The following is a 23,980-nucleotide window of genomic DNA, read 5'->3' as shown; positions in this document are numbered from 1 at the left end:
AGCTTCCCAGCCACTGCCACCATCAGAACCACCGTGAGCCCTCGTCGGCTGCCTCTCCACCGCCACCAGCATCACTGTGAGTGTTCTCCATCGCACTTCGCCCCTTTCGGTTCCACGTCCAGAATTACCCAATAAGATAAGGATCTCCTTACTGAGGAGGACTTTTCTTGAACCATACCAACAACTGGGAAACACAACGAGACCTTGAATTTTATCAGACAAATAAACAATGCAGCTTACCTTAGGTAAAGCATATTTGGGGTGCTAATACCTTCCCATTACGCAACCAGTCCCCGTACCCGATCTCTGAGACCAGTTAGGGTTCCTAGTGACCAAAATACTAGGTGGCGACTCCCATTCCATTTTCGACCAATAGACGACAAGAATTTCTTGTCTCCCCATATTTGCCAAATAAGTTTACATTTTAGATTTAAAGTGGGAATCATATTATTTCGCCGCGACGCCGCACCCGTGCGACAGAATGGCGACTCCACTGGGGACCTTGTGGACTAAGCTTTGTTTTTGTCTGATTTGTTTTTGTTTTCGTGTGTTTATTGTTAATACGACTTTCCTTTTGTTATCTGCTTATGTGCTTTAAATATTTTACACATATTATTCATGCATTGTATAGAATTGTCTCATATATCTTATAGAATTGTCACATGCATCACATATTTTGATTTCGAGAAGCACACACAAGCTTTAAGTTAGGTGGGGGATTACCGATTTGCCCTATGACTATTGGTCAGGGTTCAGATGCGTGAAACACGCAACTCATATCTGAGTGCCTGCTTGGTAATGGTGGGCATACGTGCCTTAACTGTTTCTTGCAACACCCCCATACTGTCTTTACGAAGAATGTCACTGGGCAGATATGAGACCCTTTCAAGACCAGATAGCAAACCTACCCATTCTCACTTAATAAATAGAGCTTATCCTTAGGATATGTATCTTACTTTCTTTTGCATCAAGATTAATAATGTTAAATTCATCAAACTAAGTTTTTTTGAGCTGAAATCATGACTAAATGCATCATATTTTCATCACGCATTTGTTTATAATTTATCATATGCACGTCCAGATCGTGAAACATAGGTCCCACATCTAAAGTCCACAACACCCGGTCTAGATCGAGGATGGAGAACGAAGAAAGAGCTCACTTAGAGTCACATTATCAGACCGAGTTGGAATCCGTAAAAAATGAAGTTTCTCGGCTAACCGACCTACTCGAGCAACTTCTAAGGGCTAAGAATGGGGAGGGAACATCAACACAATAACCTGAAGGAGCGCCAGCAGCTCACATTCCTCAAGCATCTCAAAACCAGGGGGCAAACTCGGCCAATGAACAACATTTTGTGCCTACCACCCCTATCCAGCCAACTCATGCTCCAATCACTGTGGACTTAACAGCGGAGGGAATCCCGGATAATAGGCCTCCCAGCTTGATGGACCAGGATAAGTTGATTGCTTTGGAAGAAAGATTAAGGGCTGTTGAGGGTAATGACTGGTTTGACCCTATGCGAGCAGCTGAAGTATGTCTGGTACCAAACATTGTGGTGCCAAAGGATTTTAGGATACCAGATTTCATTAAGTACACCGGTTTGGAATGCCCAAACACTCACCTTCGATCCTACTGCAATAAAATGGCTGAAGTAATCCGCGATGATAAATTGTTAATCTATTTCTTTCAAGATAGCCTCGCAGGATCCGCTTTGAGCTGGTACATGAGGTTAGATAGTGTTAGGATCAGGAGCTGGAGAGACTTGGTGGAGGCTTTCCTTAAGTAGTACAAGTTTAACATAGAAATAGCTCCTGACAGAACAAGTCTAATGTCAATGGAGAAGAGGAGCCAAGAGTCGGTAAGGGCCTACGCACAAAGGTGGAGGGATGAGGCAATGCATGTCCAGCCACCTCTTATAGAAACAGAAATGGTGACCTTGTTTGCCAATACCTTCAAGGCACCTTATTATGAGCATTTAATGGGTAGCTCCTCTCAGCATTTCTACGATGCGGTGCGCATAGCTGAAAGGATAGAGCAAGGGATTAAGGTTGGGCGTATAGCTGAGCCATTGCAAACGAAGGGTTTTATTTGAAGAAAAATGGAAAGTCACATTAACAACTTCGAAGGTGGGTCCAATGGCAAGATAGTGGATTCATATAACCCGCAAATACCTACCTCTCATGTTGCCCACATAAACTTTAACAAACCTTTTTCCCCTAATCGAGCGAATAACCAACCAAACAACCAAAACAACCACCACAGACCAAACACAAGATACATTTCAGAACAACTACCACCATTACCCATGCCTTTGAAGGACATGTATGCCAAACTATTGAGCATCGGACAAATAGCTCCTATCCCCACATTACCACTACAACCACCATTCCCCATCTGGTACAAGCCCGAGTTGACTTGCGAGTACCACGCTGGTATCCCCGGGCATGGTCTTGAAACGTGCTACGCTTTCAAGAAAAGGTTGTTGAAGCTCATCAAGATAGGATGGGTGTCATTTGAAGACACACCCAACATCAATTCAAAACCATTGCCTAGTCATGACACAAGTGGATAAAGGGTTGGAAAACCTTGGTAAAAAATTATCAATAATGAAGAAGGTGAGATTGAAGGAGATGACAAGGAAACACAAGTGGGGAAGGAAGATGAAGCTCTGCCACGGTTGACTTTCCACACACTAGAAAAAGTCTCTGCCAAGACCTTTGTGCGCAAGTTGGCTCAGGGTGAGAAGTTTCAGAACGGGGTGACCCAAGAAGCTCCCGTAGTGTTTCAAAATGTAAACCAACTTTATTTGCCTTAGCATGCTTTTGTCATTGCTTTTATTTGCTTTTATTTTCTCTAGTCGATAATCAAGGCTCAATTGTCAGCTAAATTTCGTGTTTGTCATGGAACTTACCTTTTTCTTTAAATAAATTGTGAGATCATGCACTTTTCACAAATTGCCTTCTTTTTTATGCATTTACACCAAACACGATCCGCTTTCAGGAATCCTGAAAGCGGATCTCCTCCAACATTCACATACATTCAGCATAAATGGCCAAACTTGAACGAACATGTGATAACTATGGAAGAAGAAGAGTAGGATGAAAGCAATATCAGTGAATTCACCAAGCTAGTAGAACAACGAGAACAGACTTGGAAACCTGCCGCAGAGGAACTTGAAACCGTCAATGTAGGCAGTGATCAGTTCAAGAAAGAGTTGAAAATAGGTACCCTAATTACTGCTGAACTAAGAACAAAAAAATGATCGCCCTATTACAGGAATATACAGATGTCTTTGCTTGGTCCTATGATGATATGCCCAGTTTGGACACAAATATTGTAGTACACAAGATACCGTTGGAAGAAGGCTGTAAACCAGTCAAACAGAAGCTGAGGAGGGCCCACCCGGATATCTGGATCAAGGTTAAGGTAGAACTCGAGAAGCAATGGGGTGCCGACTTTCTAGAAGTAGTTAGATATCCACAATAGGTATCTAACATTGTTGTGGTGCCTAAGAAGGAAGGGAAGATTAGAGTGTGCGTAAAGCTAGTCCCAAGGATGATTTTCTTCTACCACACATAGATGTTTTAGTGGACAACGCTGCCCGGAGTTCCACATATTCCTTTATGGATGGTTTTTTAGGATACAACCAGATAAAAATGGCTCCGGAGGATAAGGCGAAAACAACTTTTGTCACTACCTGGAGATGATCAAAGTAAATGGGCACCGAATTGCGAGGGTCTTTACGTAGTAAAGAAGGCATTCTCAGGAGGAGCGCTGAACTTGGCTAGAATGGATGGAAAAGACCTAGCTCGACCTGTGAATTCTGACTCTGTAAAAAGATATTATGCTTGATGTAGGCTCCTAAATCAATAAAGCAAAGTTTGGCCATTGACTTCTTTCCTTCTGCATTGGTCTCACAAATAATCATTTTTGCATTAATCCCAATAGTGCGTGTCTTGTTGTTATCGCACCTAAAAAGTTTAGCATCGGCTGAATGAATTTCTTCTCTATACAAAAGCCTAGACTAGAATCACACCCCTACACTGGGGGCAATAAGAGATGTTTTCATGAAAAGTTTTATGTGTTTAAAATGTACGGAAGCTTATAGATTTGAAAACCAAGCTAAAGCATTTGACAAAAGCATGACAAAGAGGCAATGACAAGTCATACATTTTAGGAAAAGGACTACATGAAGAAAGTCAGAGACTTCTTCTCCAAGAATATGATAGGAGGCAACACGAGAGATGAATCCAGCATACAACTTCAAAAGCAAGCTCATGTTAAGAGGGAGTCTCATGAACTAGAAGAAAAGGATGGGGCCTATGTTTCAAAACCAGGTACGAATGCATGCATGGCATCTAATCATAAATCATTGCATATATGTTTTTTGGATTGTTACAGGAGGAGACCTTAGTGCATTCCAAACAAGATTATGGACGAAGAAAGAATCATTGAGTTGATTCTAGAACAACGAGAAGAGAAGATAATAATTTTCAAACCCTGCCATCAGGAAGAACGACATCGAGCAATCGGTTAAAGGGAATCGCCAGATGGGATTCCAGGTTGACCGATTTACAAAATAGATTTTTTGGTTTTTGATTAAAGGAGATCGCCAGAAGGGATCTCATTATTTCAGCTTCGAATAAAAGGAATCGCCAGATGGGATTCCAAGTTGTTTGAGATCGCCAGAAGGGATCTCGTATTTCGATATTGGTTAAAGGAGGTCGCCAGAAGGGACCTCATATTTCATATTGAATAAAAGGAATCGCCAGATGGGATTCCAAGCTGTTTGAGATCGCCAGAAGGGATCTCATATTTCGATATTGGTCAAAGGAGGTCGCCAGAAGGGACCTCGTATTTCGATATTGGTCAAAGGAGGTCGCCAGAAGGGACCTCGTATTTCAGCTTTGAATAAAAGGAATCTTCAGATGGGATTCCAAGTTGATGGAGGTCGCCAGATGGGACCTCATATTTCATGTTGGTTAAAAGGAATCGCCAGATGGGATTCCAAGTTGATTAAAGGAGATCGCCAGAAGGGATCTCGTGTTTCGCTATTTGGAGGTCGCCAGATGGGACCTCGTATTACATGTTGGTTAAAAGGAATCGCCAGATGGGATTCCAAGTTGAATAAAGGAGATCGCCAGAAGGGATCTCGTATTTTACTATTTGGAGGTCGCCAGATGGGACCTCATATTTCGTTTGAATAAAAGGAATCGCCAGATGAGATTCCAAGTTGAAGGAGATCGCCAGAATGGATCTCGTATTTCGCTATTTGGAGGTCGCCAGATGGGACCTCATATTTCGTTTGAATAAAAGGAATCGCCAGATGGGATTCCAAGTTGAAGAAGATCGCCAGAAGGGATCTCGTGTTTCACCATTTGGAGGTCGCCAGATGCGACCTCGTATTTCATGTTGGTTAAAAAAATAAATAAATAAATAAATAAAAAAGGGGAATCGCCAGATGGGATTCCACATATCTAGCTCTCTTCGCCATTTTAAAAGGGATTTGTTTTATTTTTTGACTTTTTATATTCAAAATTTAGAGTTAGTATTCAAGAAAATTTATGAAATTCATCGAGACACATCAAGCAAATGTAGTAGATACACAATTAAGATCACTGGAGAAAAAAAATCTAATCTCAATTAATATGTAGACTACTCAAAGAAATCCATTACTATATATATATATAAAGAATCTCATGTCTAAGTATATTATATATAAAGAATCTCACATATGAGTATATTAAAGAATCTCGACCACACCGTTCACATGAAGATTGTATAAATCAATGCAATTGGAGCTCACATCATCATTTAATTAACGATATTCAAAATGTGTGGTTGACTAATTATCAAATTAAGTAATTTTGATTATTAAAATGATAAGCTTACAAACTTTGGGAGAATAATATCGGAGACCAAATGAAATTCAAACAAGTTAACTAGACGAACGTGTGCTTGTATAATACGAAAATGACCCAATATAATATAAGGTTTTAAGACTAGCCAGACAATTAATTACTCAATCAATTTTCTTAGTTAAAATCGTGTTGATCGGTGTTGCAGCCTCCAAGATTGTACTAGTAAATAATTCAAGTATCACTACTTACTTCCTTGCCTTTTTGACTTGCATGGGAATTTGACTCAATTGAGCAAACCTTAACCTACCATGCATGGAAATCATATGTTATTTATCCTGCGCAGTCTATGGAGAAATGCATGGACATTGTATGCCATTTGGGATTTTTCTTGGTTTGACTGTGTTTCATTGGCAGCTCGTATGGTAATCCTCTCTTGTAGTTTCAAGTGATTATCATGAAATGTATAATAAAGTTGAAGAGGAATGAATATTTAGAAGGAAAAGTATAGATGGTTAGGTTTATTTTTTATATATATTATAGTTTTTGGTTTATTAGGCTTGGTCGAGATTGGAAAGATTTGCATCACATGCCTCACCAACTTGATTTTTGCTAAATCAAAGCCTTGAATTCAATATTAATTAGTCAACAAGAATGCGCTCTAGCTGTGTAAAGTCACGCTAATCTTTTGATTGACAATAACCTATCTTGTTTTTCTAGGAAAAAATCTCCCACGTTTGATGGTCCATAAAAATAGTTTTCACTAGTTTCAAGAGTGTGGCAAAGAACATGATTATTTATTTATTAGTATTAAAAAATAATATAAATAATATTTTAAAATTTTATTCGAATAGATTAAGTTTTTAAATTGAGATATTTTTATATTTTAATGAATTCACAATAATTATGAGTTTAAATTTTTTTTTTATATAATTAATAGCATAATATATGTTGATGAAGTTAAATGGGAAATTCTCCACAACAAGAAAGATCAAAATTCTATAAATAAAAATATTGACTTTTGCAATGTATGTACTATGTTGTTCGAAATTGAAAATTAAACCATTGATTAGTCCTTTTCTCTTGTTTATTAATCAAAACTACACATGCCACAGCCTAAGCGAACAACTTTCTTGCACCTTTGAGCCGGGAAATATTCCCCATTTTGATTCTGAAATGGAATGGGATTGAGTTCTCACATCATCTATCGTCTGTTTTTATACTTGATTTTATTATATTCACATAAATATATATTTATTATTAATAAAAATTTAATTTATCTTTAATATTTATATAATATAAAAATAATTGTTATTTAAAAAAACTAAATAAGTAAAAAAATCGATCGCCAAGAAGAGGAATTAATCAAAACATAAATGCAAAAATTATTTTTTGAATAGGGTTCTTATTTTTTCAACCAAAAAACCTATTTCAACCTATTTTTAACCCAAAATATCTAAGAAACACCCTTGGACTCTTGTTTAATCAATTTATGACTCTTGTTATTGTAAAACATGTTTTAGTTAGGGAATTTAATGATACTTTAGTGCAATATGATAATATAAAACCTTAATAAAAATGCACTTTTAAGTACTAATTACACCCCCCAATCAGCTTATTACTAGTCCCTAGTAATCAAAGTGTTAAAATAGAAAAACAATTTGAAAGTTCCACAAAGTAAGGCATTTATCATTTAACTTCCATTAATCTATCCAAATAAACAAACTCTCATTTATATATCTGCTTTATACTTCTTAAACAAGATATTAATAAACCTTCTTTTTATGTGCTTAATGTATGAAAACATGGATGATGGGGCTTTTATTGGAAGAAAACAATGTTCTGTTCTAATATTTTTCTAAGGTTAACTTCATTGAGTTGGGATTATTATTATTATTATTATTATTATTATTATTATTTTGGTATATATACATATAACTTAAAACACAATGCATCTTTAACCCATGTAACGAGCTTTCGGCTAATGACTACCAAACTAGTTGGTCTTAGGGCATCAGGTGTTGAGACACCCCTACGAGTTTAGTAACTCGGGTTGCAGATACTGATACGTAGATAGTGCAATGTTTGATTCTCTTAAGCTTTCTCCTCAACCCATGTAACAAGCACTGGGCCAATAGCTCCCAAGTCAGTTGACTTTAGGGTACTAGGTGTTAAAACACCCCTTCGGGCTTAATTGCTTAAGTCAGGAGGCTACGAATCCAAACTTATCTACTTTTTTCATTTATTCATTTTATTATCAATTTGCTTTTGTTTTTGTTTTGTTTATTTTTTTGAATATTATATATTATCCCTTTCCCTTAGTTGTTACCTTTAACAAAAGAACATAAATAATGTAATAATCCAATGTGCAACCCACAATCATATGTTAAAGTGTGTGTGTGAAAATAAAGGTTTAGGAATATTTATTAAATGAGTATATGAGCAGAATCAAGTGATAACAATACAAGAGTTTGTAAACCTGAATATTTCAAGAAGTATTCTGATAGACTTTCTTAAAAATGTTTACTAAGATGCGTCTCAAGAGTTACTAAAGTTCCTCCTTTACTCTGCCATCCTAGTTGTCGCACCCGACATCCCGGCGGCTCTAAAAAGTATTCTCGATTGTGGAAAAAGAACATATTTCTGCCATCTTGTTCTTTTAGGAAAAATGTCTTGTTTGAGGAGTCGCCACCTAGTATTATGGTCACTAGGAACCCTAACTGGTCAACAGAGATTCTATGGTTCGGGACTGGTTACGTAAAAAGGGAAGATATTAGCACCCCTTAAACGTTATGCCTAAGGCAAACTGCATTGTTGTTTTGTCTTAAATTGCTGCTAAATGTTTATTAGTTTATGCTTTGATCATTTTTTATAATATTCCTGACTCTGGCGTCAGTGAATATTCATAATTCCAACTCTGGCGTTGGTAAAAATTCGTAACTACGAAAATTTAGATCAATATTTTTTATTCCCTACTCTAGCGCCAGTGAATAAATAAATAAAAATAAATTGATTTTTACGCATGCACATATTTTTTATTTTTCTAGCTAAATAAAATAAAATACACTGAATAAAAATAATATAAATTTAAACCGGTATTTTTATTCCTGACTCTGGCGTCAGTGAATAAACCAGTAAATTTACATTATTTTTATTCATGCATACACATTTTTTATTTTTTTATTTTTTCTACTTTTTTTTATTTTTTCTGTTTTTTTATTTTTTCTATATTGTTTTGGGGATGGGCCCAGCTCAGCCCACATGGGCTGGGCTAGACCCAGCCCAGCCGGTCACTGGCCCAAGCCAGTGACCGGTTGGGTACATAAAGCACGCGTGAATTAAATCACGCGTGCATGTGCAGGTAAAGGGAGTGAATTAAAATGAAAAGCGGGGGATGTGAAGCCTACTTACCTGGTTCTGGAAACACCGAAGGCAGGGTGCAACGATGGTTCTGGTCACGGTGGCTTTCCTCTGCTTAGGTTCTTCCCTTCTGCTTGTCTCCTCCTGCCTTTTATGCTCACTGTTTTCTCTCGGTGTCCTGCGTCTCCAGCCTCTTTTCTTCGTCCTCCGTTCGTGGCTCTTTTTCTTTAGCTTCCTCTGTTTCTTCTCAAAGAAACAGAGGAACGAAAATCTGCTCGTGGCTCTCTTCTCGTCTCTGTATTATGTCTGTTCGGAGGGGAAAGGGGGTGGCGCAACCGGAGACGAGGTTGGCGCTCCTGTGTTGGCTGGCCAATGCGCCTCACTGTTTTTGTCTCTCCAGTCTTCTCTCTCTCGGTTTGTTTCTGTTTTCGTTGTTTTAAGGCTGGTATTGGTAAGGGAAGGGTTCACTTCTGGTATGGGATTCTAAAACAACACTTAAAAATTCGGCTGGTATCTTTAGGTTTCTCTCTTTTGGTTTCGTTCGTCCCTTCTCTCTCCAACCCTTCAACCCCTGTTTTTTCGGTGCTCCTCCGTTTATATAGAGTTCGGCGGGTGGTAACGGGCGGCAGGCTGAGGGTCGACCACCATTAAGGTGCCCATTACTGAAGCCAACGGACGACGATTACTGCTGCAACGTTCGGCGTCCTCCATTACTGCAGATGTTGTAACCCATTTTTGGGTCCCCACACAAAAATAAAAATAAATATATAAATATATAGCTGGAAGAAATTAGAAAAAATAATAGGAGATTGGAGCACTCAGAAAAGGATCAGAAAAATTGATTAAGGAGGTTCAAAAATACAAGGATTGAAGTTTTTACAGTATATACTTGAATGATGAGAGCCTTGTGGGAAAAGAAAATTTAATTTGAAGAGAAAAGTCTAAAATTGGATGTTTATGGACTTAATTGGATTTTATTGAAGGTTTAATTGAATTTATAGAGGGTTTGATTGCAAGAAAATTGATTTTTAAGTCAATTTGAGCTTTAATTGGAAGAAATTAAAGTTCTGGGGTCAAATTATAATTTTTAAGAGTTGATTTGGTCAAATTAGGGGTCCAATTGCATAAATCAGAGGCCAAGGACTGAAGTGAAAAGCACGGCCAACTATAGGGGCGGAGACTGAAATTAGCAGGGATGCAATTGAATTAATTCTTAAAATCAAAATTACATTGTGAGGACTTAAAAGAACAAAGGATAAATTAAGGACTGATTTGGAAAACAAATGTTGGCACCGCCTTTAAATGAAACGGCGCGTTTTGTATAAAACGGTGTCATTTCATGTGTTAAAAAAAAAGAAAAGAGGCAGAACAGTGTCGTTTTGAACGACACTGTTCCCCTTTCTCCTTCCCCTGGACGTGCAGCAGGGGAAGGCAGTTTTTTCTTCTTTCTTCAATGAACCCTACACGCCACATGCCTGCCACCTCCCGAAACCCCACACCCTCTCATGATGATACACCGAGGGAGCCGCGCCCTGCCAGCCACGCTCATTGGCCAGCCAGCCCGGCGCTGTGGCAGGGCAGCAAAGCCCTGCTCCCCATGCGCTGCCATAGGGTGGCAATAGGGACGCCCCCGCTCCCTTTTGCCCTATAAATACCCCCAACGCCAGCACGGGAAGACGGGGGGATGGAGAGAAGTTTGAACAAGAGAAGAGAGAACAAAGAGAAAGGAAGGAAAGAATACAGAGAAGTTTGAAATGAGAGGTACTGTGAGAGTGTAGAGAAGAGAGAAACCGAAAGAAACAAGGAGAAGAAGTAACACAGAAGCAGCAGAAAAAAGGGAAGAGCGACCACAGCCGGCTGCCGCGACACCAACGCCACCAGGAGCACAAAAACAGCAGCACTACCCACGACATCGTCATTCTTTTTCAGCTCACCATCTTCTTCCCCCGTTGCAGCACCATTGAAGAAAAGGCAGCAACCTGCGCCTCTGCACGGGGAGGAGGAAGAAGAAAACAGCCGCTGTCATCAACCACTGCTACCTTCCTAATCACCGTGAGGAATCGTCGGCTTCCTCTCCACCACCCCCAGCATCATCTCCAGCTGCCACTGCCCTCCCAGTAGACAACAGCACCGTGAGAAGCAGAAGGAGAAAAGGGAAACAGAGGAGAACAGAGCTGAAGAAAAACGCAGAGAAGAAAAGGAAGAAAGGCCGACCACCGCTCAAGCCACTCCTCAGGCCGCCACCACCAGCACCTCCACGAATCCGCTGCAGAGAAGGAAGAACATTGTTGACCGAGGGAACAAAGGAAACCAAGAGAAGAAGCAACGTGTCTGCAAAGGGGAAGAAGAAGAGGAAACAACTGCTGTCATCGAGCTTCCCAGCCACTGCCACCGTCAGAACCACCATGAGCCCTCGTCGGCTGCCTCTCCACCGCCACCAGCATCACTGTGAGTGTTCGCCATCGCACTTCGCCCCTTTCGGTTCCACGTCCAGAATTACCCAATAAGATAAGGATCTCCTTACCGAGGAGGACTTTTCTTGAACCATACCAACAACTGGGAAACACAACGAGACCTTGAATTTTATCAGACAAATAAACAATGCAGCTTACCTTAGGTAAGGCGTATTTGGGGTGCTAATACCTTCTCATTACTCAACCAGTCCCCGTACCTGATCTCTGAGACCAGTTAGGGTTCCTAGTGACCAAAATACTAGGTGGCGACTCCCATTCCATTTTCGACCAATAGACGACAAGAATTTCTTGTCTCCCCATATTTGCCAAATAAGTTTACATTTTAGATTTAAAGTGGGAATCATATTATTTTGCCGCGACGCCGCACCCGTGCGACAGCAGAAACGGTCACTGGCTTAAAGGAGAAGAAGATGAACAGCATCCTCAAAACGACGCCGTTTGGAGATAATCAGTGGCCATTTTCACTTTGACCCATGAAGTTTCGAAAATTTTATAATTAAACCCCTGGTTTAAACAGTAATTTTCCCTGCATTTCGGCGCCTTTTACAAGTTAGTCCTTGGACTTTAATCTGCTGCAATCGTATCCCCAATTAACCCCAAACTTTGCTATTTCTTCAATTAAGTCCCTGATTTCATTAATTTAATTAAATCCAAAGTCCAATTAAGTCTAAAACTTATCAATTCTCCAATTAAGCCCCTGATTGGATTAATTAAATTAATTCCAAGCTTAATTAAGTCTCAAAATTTATCAATTCTCCAATTAAAACCCTTGATTGGATGAATTAAATTAATTTCAAGCTTAATTAAGTCTAAAAATTTATCAATTCTCCAATTAAACCCTTAATTAGATTAATTAAATTAATTTCAAGCTTAATTAGATTAATTTCAAAGTTTAATTAAACCCCAAAACTTTCAATCATTTTTCCCTTAACCCAAATTTTAATTCATTCTTCATTTATTTCATTTTACTTGTTTTTCCATCATTATTATTATTATTTTTCCATCATCATTTTTTTTTATTTTTTTCCAGTAAATAAAATAATAATAATAATTAAAATAGGTCAAAAATTGGGTTATGACAGTTGCCCCCTCTTTATAATATTTACTATGCAAAGATATTTGGAAATTTTCATTTTCCTTTAGCTTTGTGTAGTACATTTATAAAGAAAAGTAGATACAAACAGAACTTTTGCTTTTTTTTCTTTTTTTTTTGTCTTGAAAACCTTGAAAATAGTAGATTGACACACAACCTTTACAGAGAGATGTAGAAATCAAGAAACAAGTCATTTGGAAGACGACCCACTTTTTTTTGTTTTTTTTTGCAGCCTTGAAAACTTTGAAAATAGTAGATTAACACACGACCTTTACAAAGAGATGTAGAAATCAAGAAACAAGTCATTTGGAAGACGATCCACCCTTTTTTTTTGTTTTGTTTTTTTTTTTTAGAAGTGGTCTCATTGTGATGGGTGACCTACCCAAGTAAAAAAAAAAGAAATGAAAATGAGGGCTCGAAGGCGCGCTCGAAGGGAAGCGAGGGCTCAAAGGCACGCTCGAAGGGAGAAAGCGAGGGCTCAAAGGCGCGCTCGAAGGGAAGCGAGGGCTCAAAGGCGCGCTCGAAGGGAAGCGAGGGCTCAAAGGCGCGCTCGAAGGGAGAAAGCGAGGGCTCAAAGGCGCGCTCGAAGGGAAGCGAGGGCTCAAAGGCGCGCTCGAAGAAAAAATGAAGTGCTCAAAGGCACTCGAAGAGGAAAGCAAGTGCTCAAAGGCACTCGAAGAGGAAAGCGAGGGCTCAAAGGCACGCTCGAAGGGAAGCGAGGGCTCAAAGGCGCGCTCGAAGAAAAAATGAAGTGCTCAAAGGCACTCGAAGAGGAAAGCAAGTGCTCAAAGACACTCGAAGAGGAAAGCGAGGGCTCAAAGGCGCGCTCGAAGAGAAAAACGAGTGCTCAAAGGCACTCCAAGAGGAAAGCGAGGGCTCAAAGGCGCTCGAAGAGGAAACCGAGGGCTTGAAAGCGCCCTAAAAATGATGATCAAAGGCTCGAGGGTGCATTTGAAGGGAGGTCAGGCTCGAAGGTGTTCTCGAAAAGGGAGGTAGGGTTAAGAAACGCAATACCTTGGATGGCCAAGGGCTCGAAAGCGCACTTGAAAGGAGATAAGGACTTGAAAGCGCCCTAAAAATGATGATCAAAGGCTCGAAGGCGCATTTTAAGGAGGTGGAAAAACATAGAGATTTTTCAGAGGGCCTAATTCTCGTGGGCGACCTGCCCAGGTTGAAAAATTCTCAAAAGTGAAAATTTTTCAAAAGCAATTTCAATCCTGGCCATTTCAAGTTGGCCTTCCACTTGATGGATTCCGTTGGAATTTTCTCTAATGAGATTTGCAAATCTCATTGTCCAATTTCTCAAAGTTTAGATGATATGCATACATCTTTACCTGATTTGAAATATAGGCCCCCCATTTCTTCTTTGTCTTCTTGTTGCTTGATTGATGAGGACTTGCTATCTCTGATTTGGGTCATCTTCATTGTTTGGCTTCTAGTCCACTCGAGTTGGCCCATGTAAGTCTATTTCCAGATTTGTTTGCACAACTCAGCTTTTGTGGTGCCCATCGTGACCGACTTGCTTGCTAAAGATTTTCTGACTTGTCAAATAATTTGAGGGGACCACTCATTACTCCTCATTTCACTGTTAGAAACATTCGATGTCACTTGCTGAAAGGATCAAGCTGTGTTTTGTAAACCAAAATGCCCCCTTGTCTGGTTGAAGGAAATTAGAATTTTTCCTTCTAAACACAATGTTGCCCCCTTGTATTGCCCCTAAGTGTGCTCTGTCAGCGACATAGGTAAATGGTTTTAAGAGGCCATTCTCTCATTTCTCTCCTTTTCAGTTTGGTGAAGGAATATGGGTCTAGAATGAATCTTGAAATCTTGATCTCGCATTTTGAAAACAAAAATTATTTTGATGTGAATCTAAAACAATTTGCTTTTGAAATCTTGCAACTCCTTGGTTATTTTCTTTCTTGGAAAAGAAATTATTTGCTCTTGTGTTTGGCAATGAGGTCTTCGGTGAAAATACGTCATGAGATGACCTTTTGTTTTTATGGGTTTTCAAAGTGAAGGGCTCGAGAAAAAAGCTCGAGGTTTTATTTGAGAAAAAACTTGTCTCTTTTTGAACATTCATTTTTATCAGCATGAATAATAATGAGTAGTTTATTCTTGATGTCATGAATCTTATGAAAAAGTATTCTTTGCATTTTGAGAGCATTGTTTATTGTTCCAAGTTGCTTGCTTGCTTGATTAGAAAGGACTTTTACAGGCACGTAACGTAGGCTGTGGTTTTTGGCTATGAAAGAAAAGGATTCATAAGGCTCAAAGAGTGTTTCAGGGTTTCAAAGACTGAGGATCACTATCAACAGTTTGACTCTTGACGTCATTCATATTTTCTTTTGCCGCTCTTCTTTGATTTACTATTTTTTTCTTTTTTATTGCTTTGCTAAGGCATACTCATTTTATCTTGGAAGTCACTTTTTCTAGTGATTTGAGTATGCCCCCTAGCATTTTGAGTTTCTTGAGCTCTTATGCCTTTTTGGCTTTCTCACGGCTTTTATAGCCATGTTTTAGCTTTATCTTTTAATGAAAAAGGAAAAAACTTTAATCTGATGGTGTTTATGCTACAATTTAAGTCATTATAGGTGTTACAAACTTCTTCGAATTCTCTTAAATGCAAGTATGGATTTTCTAATTCTAAGCGAAGAAAAGTAGGTAAAAGTTGAATAATACCTGGCTTAAAATTAAAATGAGATGCATCAGGAGGAAAAACTATACATGATCGTGCACTTGTTCTTGTTGGATTCATGTAGTCTCTAAGTGTTCTAACACGATTATTCTCATTATTCTCATTATGAATTGACTCGTTATCTTCGTCGGCCATGTTTTCTGAAAAAAATAAGGATTTCCTAAAAAGTCTACCACTTAATGTACGTATCCAAACTCTCTTGCAAGTGCAGAAAGAAAGAAAAACAAAGAAAAAGAAGAAGAAGAAACAAAAATTAGAGAAACAAATAAAAGTGAAAAGAAAATAAAAGAAAAGAAAATATATAATTTATTCAATAACTTACCTCCCCGATAATGGCGCCAAAAACTTGACACGATCAAAGAGTTGATGTCTTATCCCAAGTGCAGAAGTGTCAAAGTAATACATAACCCGGCAAGACCGGGATCGAACCACAGAGAGGTAAACTATATAAATTATAAATAATAATAATGATATTGATGTTGAAGAGAACTTTGAGATGTGATAATGATGAAAATATTAAACAATGATAAAAACAGTTGTCAAGGTTAGAGGAGCCACTAATGGTATTTCAAATAAATATAATATAAACTCTTTTTATTACTCAATTGAAAACCACACACAAAGGAGGTTCTAATCGGATGATTTATCGTTAATGGCTCATTACAAAGTATTAACATGATCATATTAATTATCTTATTTAAGTAACACCAATACTTTTAAATATTGTCAGGTATTCATGATGCTAACTTATGTTAACAACAAATCAAGTTCCTCTCATAACAACGATGTCAGCCGAAGACTATGAATGATCAAGCATTTGATGTAGCAAGTGTTATACAACATAAATCTAGATAGTCATTTAACAAGCAAGGTATTAATAATTAGTAAGATAAAAAGATAAGACATGTTAATAGCAAACTTTCTTGGATATAAACATTAAAGTCTATGTTGAGTTTATATTATACATATTCTAACACCATTAGAGAAACCTTTTTATCTTGACATAATAAACTTAGCTAAACATAATGAAGAAGAAGAACATAAATAAACTAGATAAGAACATAGTTATGATGAAAAGCATAAACAAGAGATTAATGAAAGCAAAACTTAAGCATTACAAAAATATAAAGAAAGAAAGCAAGATCTTGATCTGAAAACCAAGATGACTAAATACATGGCAAATACCTCCTTTTATAGGCTAAAATTCGGAACTACTGATTAGTTGACAAAGAAAATAGTTGGTGGCCAACCATTGACTTGGTGGCTGGTTTTTGACATTGTTGGCCGGTTATTGATATTGTTGGTTGGTTATTGATATTGTTGGCTGGCCAAAATGTCATTGCTAATATCATAATTGAAGCCCATTTTACTCATGAAAGTTGTGGGCTATTGTCTCAGCTTTCTAACAAAAAAAACCAGAGCTCATTTGGACTTCTAGAACTCGAGATATGAGCTGAAAACCGAACAGTGTCTGAGCTGCATGACAGATTTCGACTTCTTCGTTGATGCTAAGATTTGAATTTGAAAATGGCAGAATTGAGTCTTGAACTCCGCATAAAAGTTTTAGGTCCATGTCGTAGCTTTCCATACTATAAAGCAGACCTAAATCCAAGGTTTACAGCTCCAGTTATAACCTAATAACCGAATGGTGTTCCAGTTTGAATTGAACCAGCATCTTTTCTCTAAGTTTAGTCCTCTTTTTATCTCTTCACTTTCAATAGTTAATCACATCAATCAATCCTTTCAATTGTGAGATATACCTGCATTCAAAACAATCATTTACCATAAATTAAAGATATATTATATTATCAGACTTGTTATTATAAAACATATTTTAGTTAAGGAATTTAATGATACTTTAGTTAAGGAATTTAATGATACTTTAGTGCAATATGATGATATACAGCTTTAATGAGAATGCACTTTTAAGTACTAATCAGTGGCCCAATGGGACAAGAACATGGACATCTATGCTTGTATCCAAGGGACAGATAAGTGTATTGATGCATGTGAAGACATGTGTACATAAAAGTTTGTTGTAAGATGAACGACTAATGATATGTTGGCTCAAACTAAATCAAGTTAAATCAATGTTAAAGATTCATTATGAAAAATAGAAATAAAAAAATCATTAATTATACTTATTTAAAATTGTAGGGCAATACTAGTAAAGGATTGTATTCCTTAAGGAACATATAGAGCTAAGAGTACAAATGATAATTTACCCTTGATAAATTAATAGTATAGGGTAGGATACGTGGAATAGGCCTTTACCATTAATAAAACCTTATGGTGAGCTTCGATAGATAAAGTTTCTAGGATGGATTTATGAACAAGATATAACTTCTGGATTGTTGTGTGCGGGATTCGAAACTCTCCTTGATCGTTATACAAGGTTTTTAAAAAAGAAAAAAACTATTTGGTTACTTGAACAAAGAAGACTTTGCTGAAATTTTGATAAGAATTAAAAACATCAATCATTATTGTATGATATGTGTAATGTATATGAATGTATTAAATAACAAATTGAATTTAACCATGAGATTAAAATGCCAACATAGATTACTGATATTAAATGCAGAGAAAAAATTTCATTTTGTTTTCCTGAGTTAAAGGCTTAAAATATCTTTACAATGCTAAGATTTTTTTTTGGGTGTTATAATCCAATTTCATGCACATGTCCTGTATTTTTCTCTCTCTCAAGTTTCATACTTTAACATTGGGTTTTTGTTGTATTTTTTTTAATTTGTTTTTTCATTTTTTTTCATTCAATATTTAGTTGGTTTTGAACTGGTCTTCATATTTTTTATCATATAATTAATTGTTATTAGATCTAGTGGAGTTCATGATCTTAGTCACAAGTTTGACAGGTTAACCCGGATCGATCCAATATATCACCGTTTGATTGTTTTAAAAAAAGTCATCTTGAAATTTTTTTAAAAGTCAAACTATATTTTTACTAATTATTCATGTTGTTTTTAGACTCGCGCTCTTGATCTCTCTCTCTCTACTTTTAGTTTGGTCATTATTTTTTCTTTTATTTTTTAGCCTTTATATCCACCAAGTTGATTGGGTCACGTTAGAACAATTTTACATGATTTAATTTGAAATATGACTAAATAAGGAGTTCGGTCAGGAGTTTTCAAGTTTGACACACTAAACCAGATTTAATAATAATACTAAATAGTTCTTCATGGCTTAAATTATTTTTTTTACATTAAAAAAAACTTAATTCAATTCACAGTATAGTACGAGAAATAATCCGGGATAATATATGAGAAGTTTCCCTAAGTTACACAAATGACTTGTATCTTTTCTGACGGACAAGTTGCATGTAAACTAGAATTAATTTTTTAGTGATTTTTAAAGACATATTTCCTATATTAGCCTAATATTTTCAAAAGAATTTAATAAATTCTCCTCGATGATATATGCCAAGTTAAAAAACTTAAATCTAAGGAAAAAAAAACTCTTAACAATCAATCTGGGCAACCCCTTTAATTCAAGTAGATATATTGATGTATGCCAAGTTCACAAAGGTGGTTCCAAAACATTAGATTGTTCCCCTTCAACAACATGGTAAGTTGAATTCTAAAGATGCACATTCCACATATCTAGCTCACTTCGCCATTTTAAAAGGGATTTGTTTCGTTTTTTGACTTTTTATATTCAAAATTTAGAGTTAGCATTCAAGAAAAGTTATGAAATTCATTCGAGATCACTCGAGAAAAAAATCTAATCTCAATTAATATGTAGACTACTCAAAGAAATCCATTACTATATATATATATATATATATATATATAAAGAATCTAATGTCTAAGTATATTAAAGAATCTCGACCACACCGTTCACATCAAGATCGTATAAATCAATGCAATTGGAGCTCACATCATCATTTAATTAACGATATTCAAAAATGTGTGGTTGACTAATTATCAAATTAAGTAATTTTGATTATTAAAATGATAAGCTTACAAACTTTGGGAGAATAATATCGGAGACCAAATGAAATTCAAACAAGTTAACTAGACGTACGTGTGCTTGTATAATACGAAAATGACACAATATAATATAAGGTTTTAAGACTAGCTAGATAATTAATTACTCGATCAATTTTCTTAGTTAAAATCGTGTTGCAGCCTCCAAGATTGTGGTAGTATAATTAACAAAACATTTTTTCAAGTATCACTGCTTACTTCCTTGCCTTTTGACTTGCATGGGAATTTGACTCAATTGAGCAAACCTTAACCTACCATGCATGGAAATCATATGTTATATATCCTTCGCAGTCTATGGAGAAATGCATGGAATTGTAAGCCATTTGGGATTTTTCTTGGTTTGACTGTGTTTCATTGGCAGCTCGTATGGTTAATTTAATCCTCTCTTGTAGTTTCAAGTGATTATCATGAAAATGTATAATAAAGTTGAAGAGGTATGAATATTTAGAAGGAAAAGTATAGATGGTTAGGTTTCTTATATATCTATATATATATATATATAGTTTTAGGTTTATTAGGCTTGGTCGAGATTGGAAAGATTTGCATCACATGCCTCACAAACTTGATTTTTGCTAAATCAAAGCCTTGAATTCAATATTAATTAGTCAACAAGTTTGGTAGCTGTGTAAAGTCACGCTAATCTTTTGATTGACAATAACCTATGTTGTTTTTCTAGGAAAAAGTCTCCCACGTTTGATGGCCCAGAAAAATAGTTTTCACTAGTTTCAAGAGTGTGGCAAAGAACATGATTATTTATTTATTAATATTAAAAAATAATATAAAAAATATTTTAAAATCTTATATGATAGATTAAGTTTTTAAATTAAGATATTTTTATATTTTAACGAATTCACAATAATTATGAGTTCAAATCTTTATTTTTTTTATATAATTAATAGCATAATATATGTTGATGAAGTTAAATGGGAAATTCTCCGCAATAAGAAAGATCAAAATTCTATAAATAAAAATCTTGACTTTTGCAATGTATGTAATATGTTGTTTGAAATTGAAAATTAAACCATTGATGAGTCCTTTTCTCTGGTTTATTAATCATGGGTTTTTTTTTTTTTTTTTCATCTCTCAGTTTGTCAAGCGGGATAATGGATCTGTTCGAAACGAAGAATTCAATATACACATGCCACATCAATAACTTTCTTGCAACCTTTGAGCCGGGAAATATTCCCCATTTTGATTCTGAAATGGAATGGGATTGAGTTCTCACATCATCTATCGTCTGTTTTTATACTTGATTTTATTATATTCAATTAAATATATATTTATTATTAATAAAAATTTAATTTATCTTTAATATTTATATTATTATTATTATTATTATTATTATTATTATTTTGGTATATATACATATAACTTAAAACACAATGCATCTTTAACCCATGTAACGAGCTTTCGGCTAATGACTATCAAACTAGTTGGTCTTAGGGCATCAGGTGTTGAGACACCCCTACGAGCTTAGTAACTCGGGTTGCAGATACTGATACGTAGATAGTGCAATGTTTGATTCCCTTAAGCTTTCTCCTCAACCCATGTAACAAGCACTGGGCCAATAGCTCCCAAGTCAGTTGACTTTAGGGTACTAGGTGTTAAAACACCCCTTCGAGCTTAATTGCTTAAGTCAGGAGGCTACGAATCCAAACTTATCTACTTTTTTCATTTATTCATTTTATTATCAATTTGCTTTTGTTTTTGTTTTGTTTATTTTTTTGAATATTATATATTATCCCTTTCCCTTAGTTGTTACCTTTAACAAAAGAACATAAATAATGTAATAATCCAATGTGCAACCCACAATCATATGTTAAAGTGTGTGTGTGAAAATAAAGGTTGAGGAATATTTATTAAATGAGTATATGAGCATAATCAAGTGATAACAATACAAGAGTTTGTAAACCTGAATATTTCAAGAAGTATTCTGATAGACTTTGTTAAAAATGTTTACTAAGATGCGTCTCAAGAGTTATTAAAGTTCCTCCTTTACTCTGCCATCCTAGTAACAACAGTTTTGCAAATGATTTTAATAATAGAAAACACAATTAGTAATATTTTTTTTTGTCAACTACTACCCTCTCCCCCCAAACAAAATGAGACATTGTCCTCAATGTTTTAAGGCAGAAAGATAGAATATAGAAGACATCACCTAAAATAGCGACTACAAACAAACCTAAAACACACTTAAACAAATATAAGAAACAACAGAACACAAATATTATGCTATTAATAAAACCAAAATACATAAATTTTTGCAACCTAAGGCTTAAATCGTAGTTGTGATCGTGGCTCACATCTTCCCTTGATTTTACGTCCAAGAATGGCTTAAACACTCTCTATGGGTCAGGGATACGCTTCCCATCCAGTTTTCTTAAAAACTGACAAACAGGGTCTTTTTTAGTCAGATTCTCAAGACTAAGTCGATCATGTTCTTTATGAAAATGGGGCTATAAATCATGAATTGCACGATGCACATCTCCATTACGATGAGACTTAAGAGTCAATAGAAGATTATCTAAAGACTCTCTATGTTTTGAAATAAATCCCACCTTTTGACAATTTTCACAGGTTTTGCAGAATGCATATTTGTATTTGAACATGATGGACCAGTAGAATCCACATTGTAAGATTTTTGCAGTCGTCTTTCTTGATGAGAAATGACCCCCACATGCTTCAGAGTGACAAAATTTTATGAAACCACTTACCTCATTGTCAGAAATGCATCTTTGATATATTTGATTAGGACAATATTTGAATAAGTAAGGGTCATCCCAATAAAAGTTCTGCACGTCGCTCAAGAACTTTCTTTTATCTTGGGTATCCAAATGAGCTGGCAAAAATCCTGAAGCAAGAAAATTATCAATATTAGCAGACCAAGGTATTGAAGCAATAGAAAGTGAAGATTCATCTGGAAAGTAATCATCAATTAGTGTGATGTCAGATATCGAATCTATTGTCAATTTTGACAAATGATCCACGACAATATTTTCGGTGCCTTTTTCATCCTCGATTTCTTCCTATTTGAAAGTTTTAAAAATTTCAGAATCGTGATTGACTTCCCTTTGTTTGGTCATAGCATGAGGAAATGGAAGTATTAGTGGGGAATCAGTCTTTTCTTTGCAATGTTCAGGTTTAACCCTTTCCTTAATTACCCTTAGAGATTGACTCATCATCTTTCTCACAAGGTTCAAAAATTGGTTTTTCAATAACCTTACCACCGTGGATAGTAATGACTGATTTGACTTGATCTATGTGTTGGCTTCTAGAAGTACTTGCATTTGCATTGTATTTCCTATTGGGATTTTGCTGTGGTTGAGATGAGAACTTACCTTTCTCCTGAAAACTTAGAGCATATGTGAATTTTGCAAGAGTATCTTTAAAATCTGTCATGTTTTAAGCAAGTTGAGTGTTGATTGTCTCTTGCTTTTCAATGAATGCATACAATGTTTCCTCAAGATTTCTTCTAGGATGGGGAACATAAGGAGGTGCATATCCATGAGAATTTTTAAAATTATGATGTGCTTGAAATGGTGGTTGTGAAGTTTGCGCATTATTGTTACTACTCTTCCAACTGAAATTTTGGTGATTAAAAGAAGGCAAAGTTGGACAATCATTGGTTGAGTGTTCATTAGTTTCACAAGTTTGACACACAATTTCTTGAACAGATTTTAATTGACCACTCTTTTTTAATTCTAGTGCCTCAACTTTTCTAGCTAAAGATGCAAATTTGGCTTGGAGGTCATGATCTTTCCTAAGGTTATACATGCCTCCACTAAATGTATGAGGTTAAGTTTTACCTGGTGCCTCACAACTGCATGTAGTGTCCTAATTTTGAGCATTTTCAGCTAGCAAATCTAGGTACTCCATTGCTTTATCAGGGTCTTTGTTTTCAAAAGTTTCATTGCACATCAATTCCATAATTTGTCTATCTTTAGGTGTTAACCCTTCATAAAATTGTGAAACCAATCTCCATGTTTCAAAACCATGATGAGGACAGGTATTAAGCAAGTCTTTATATCTATCCCAACACTTGTAAAATATTTCTCCTGGTTTTTGATTGAAAATGGTGATTTATCTTTTGAAAGAGTTTGTTCTATGAGAAGGGAAAAACTTCTTTAAAAATTATTGTTGCATTTTATTCCAAGCACGAATGGATCCTAACCTAAGATTTTGTAGCCATGTTTTAGCTCTATCTTTTAATGAAAAAGGAAAAACTTTAATCTGATGGTGTTTATGCTACAATTTAAGTCATTATAGGTGTTACAAACTTCTTCAAATTCTCTTAAAGGCAAGTATGGATTTTCTAATTCTAAGCGAAGAAAAGTAGGTAAAAGTTGAATAATACCTGGCTTAAAATTAAAATGAGATGCATCAGGAGGAAAAACTATACATAATCATGCACTTGTTCTTGTTGGATTCATGTAGTCTCTAACTGTTCTAATACGATTATTCTTATTATGAATTGACTCGTTATCTTCGTCGGCCATGT

At 36.1% G+C, this 23,980-nt stretch overlaps 1 protein-coding gene and 1 pseudogene across 1 annotated transcript in view; both read left to right on the top strand.

Moving 5' to 3' along the window:
* The window catches only part of LOC18096055 (uncharacterized), a 691,470-nt gene that overhangs the window by 210,984 nt on the left and 456,506 nt on the right, over positions 1–23,980 (top strand). The gene's annotated exons all lie outside the window — the stretch shown is intronic.
* On the top strand, positions 23,471–23,581 carry LOC112326321 (small nucleolar RNA R71; annotated as a pseudogene).

This window comes from Populus trichocarpa, chromosome 1 (genome assembly GCF_000002775.5).
Source record: "Populus trichocarpa isolate Nisqually-1 chromosome 1, P.trichocarpa_v4.1, whole genome shotgun sequence".
In the NCBI taxonomy this organism is placed as follows: Eukaryota; Viridiplantae; Streptophyta; class Magnoliopsida; order Malpighiales; family Salicaceae; genus Populus; species Populus trichocarpa.
Note: the sequence above shows the minus strand (reverse complement) of the source record. Positions and strands in the feature narration are given on the sequence as shown.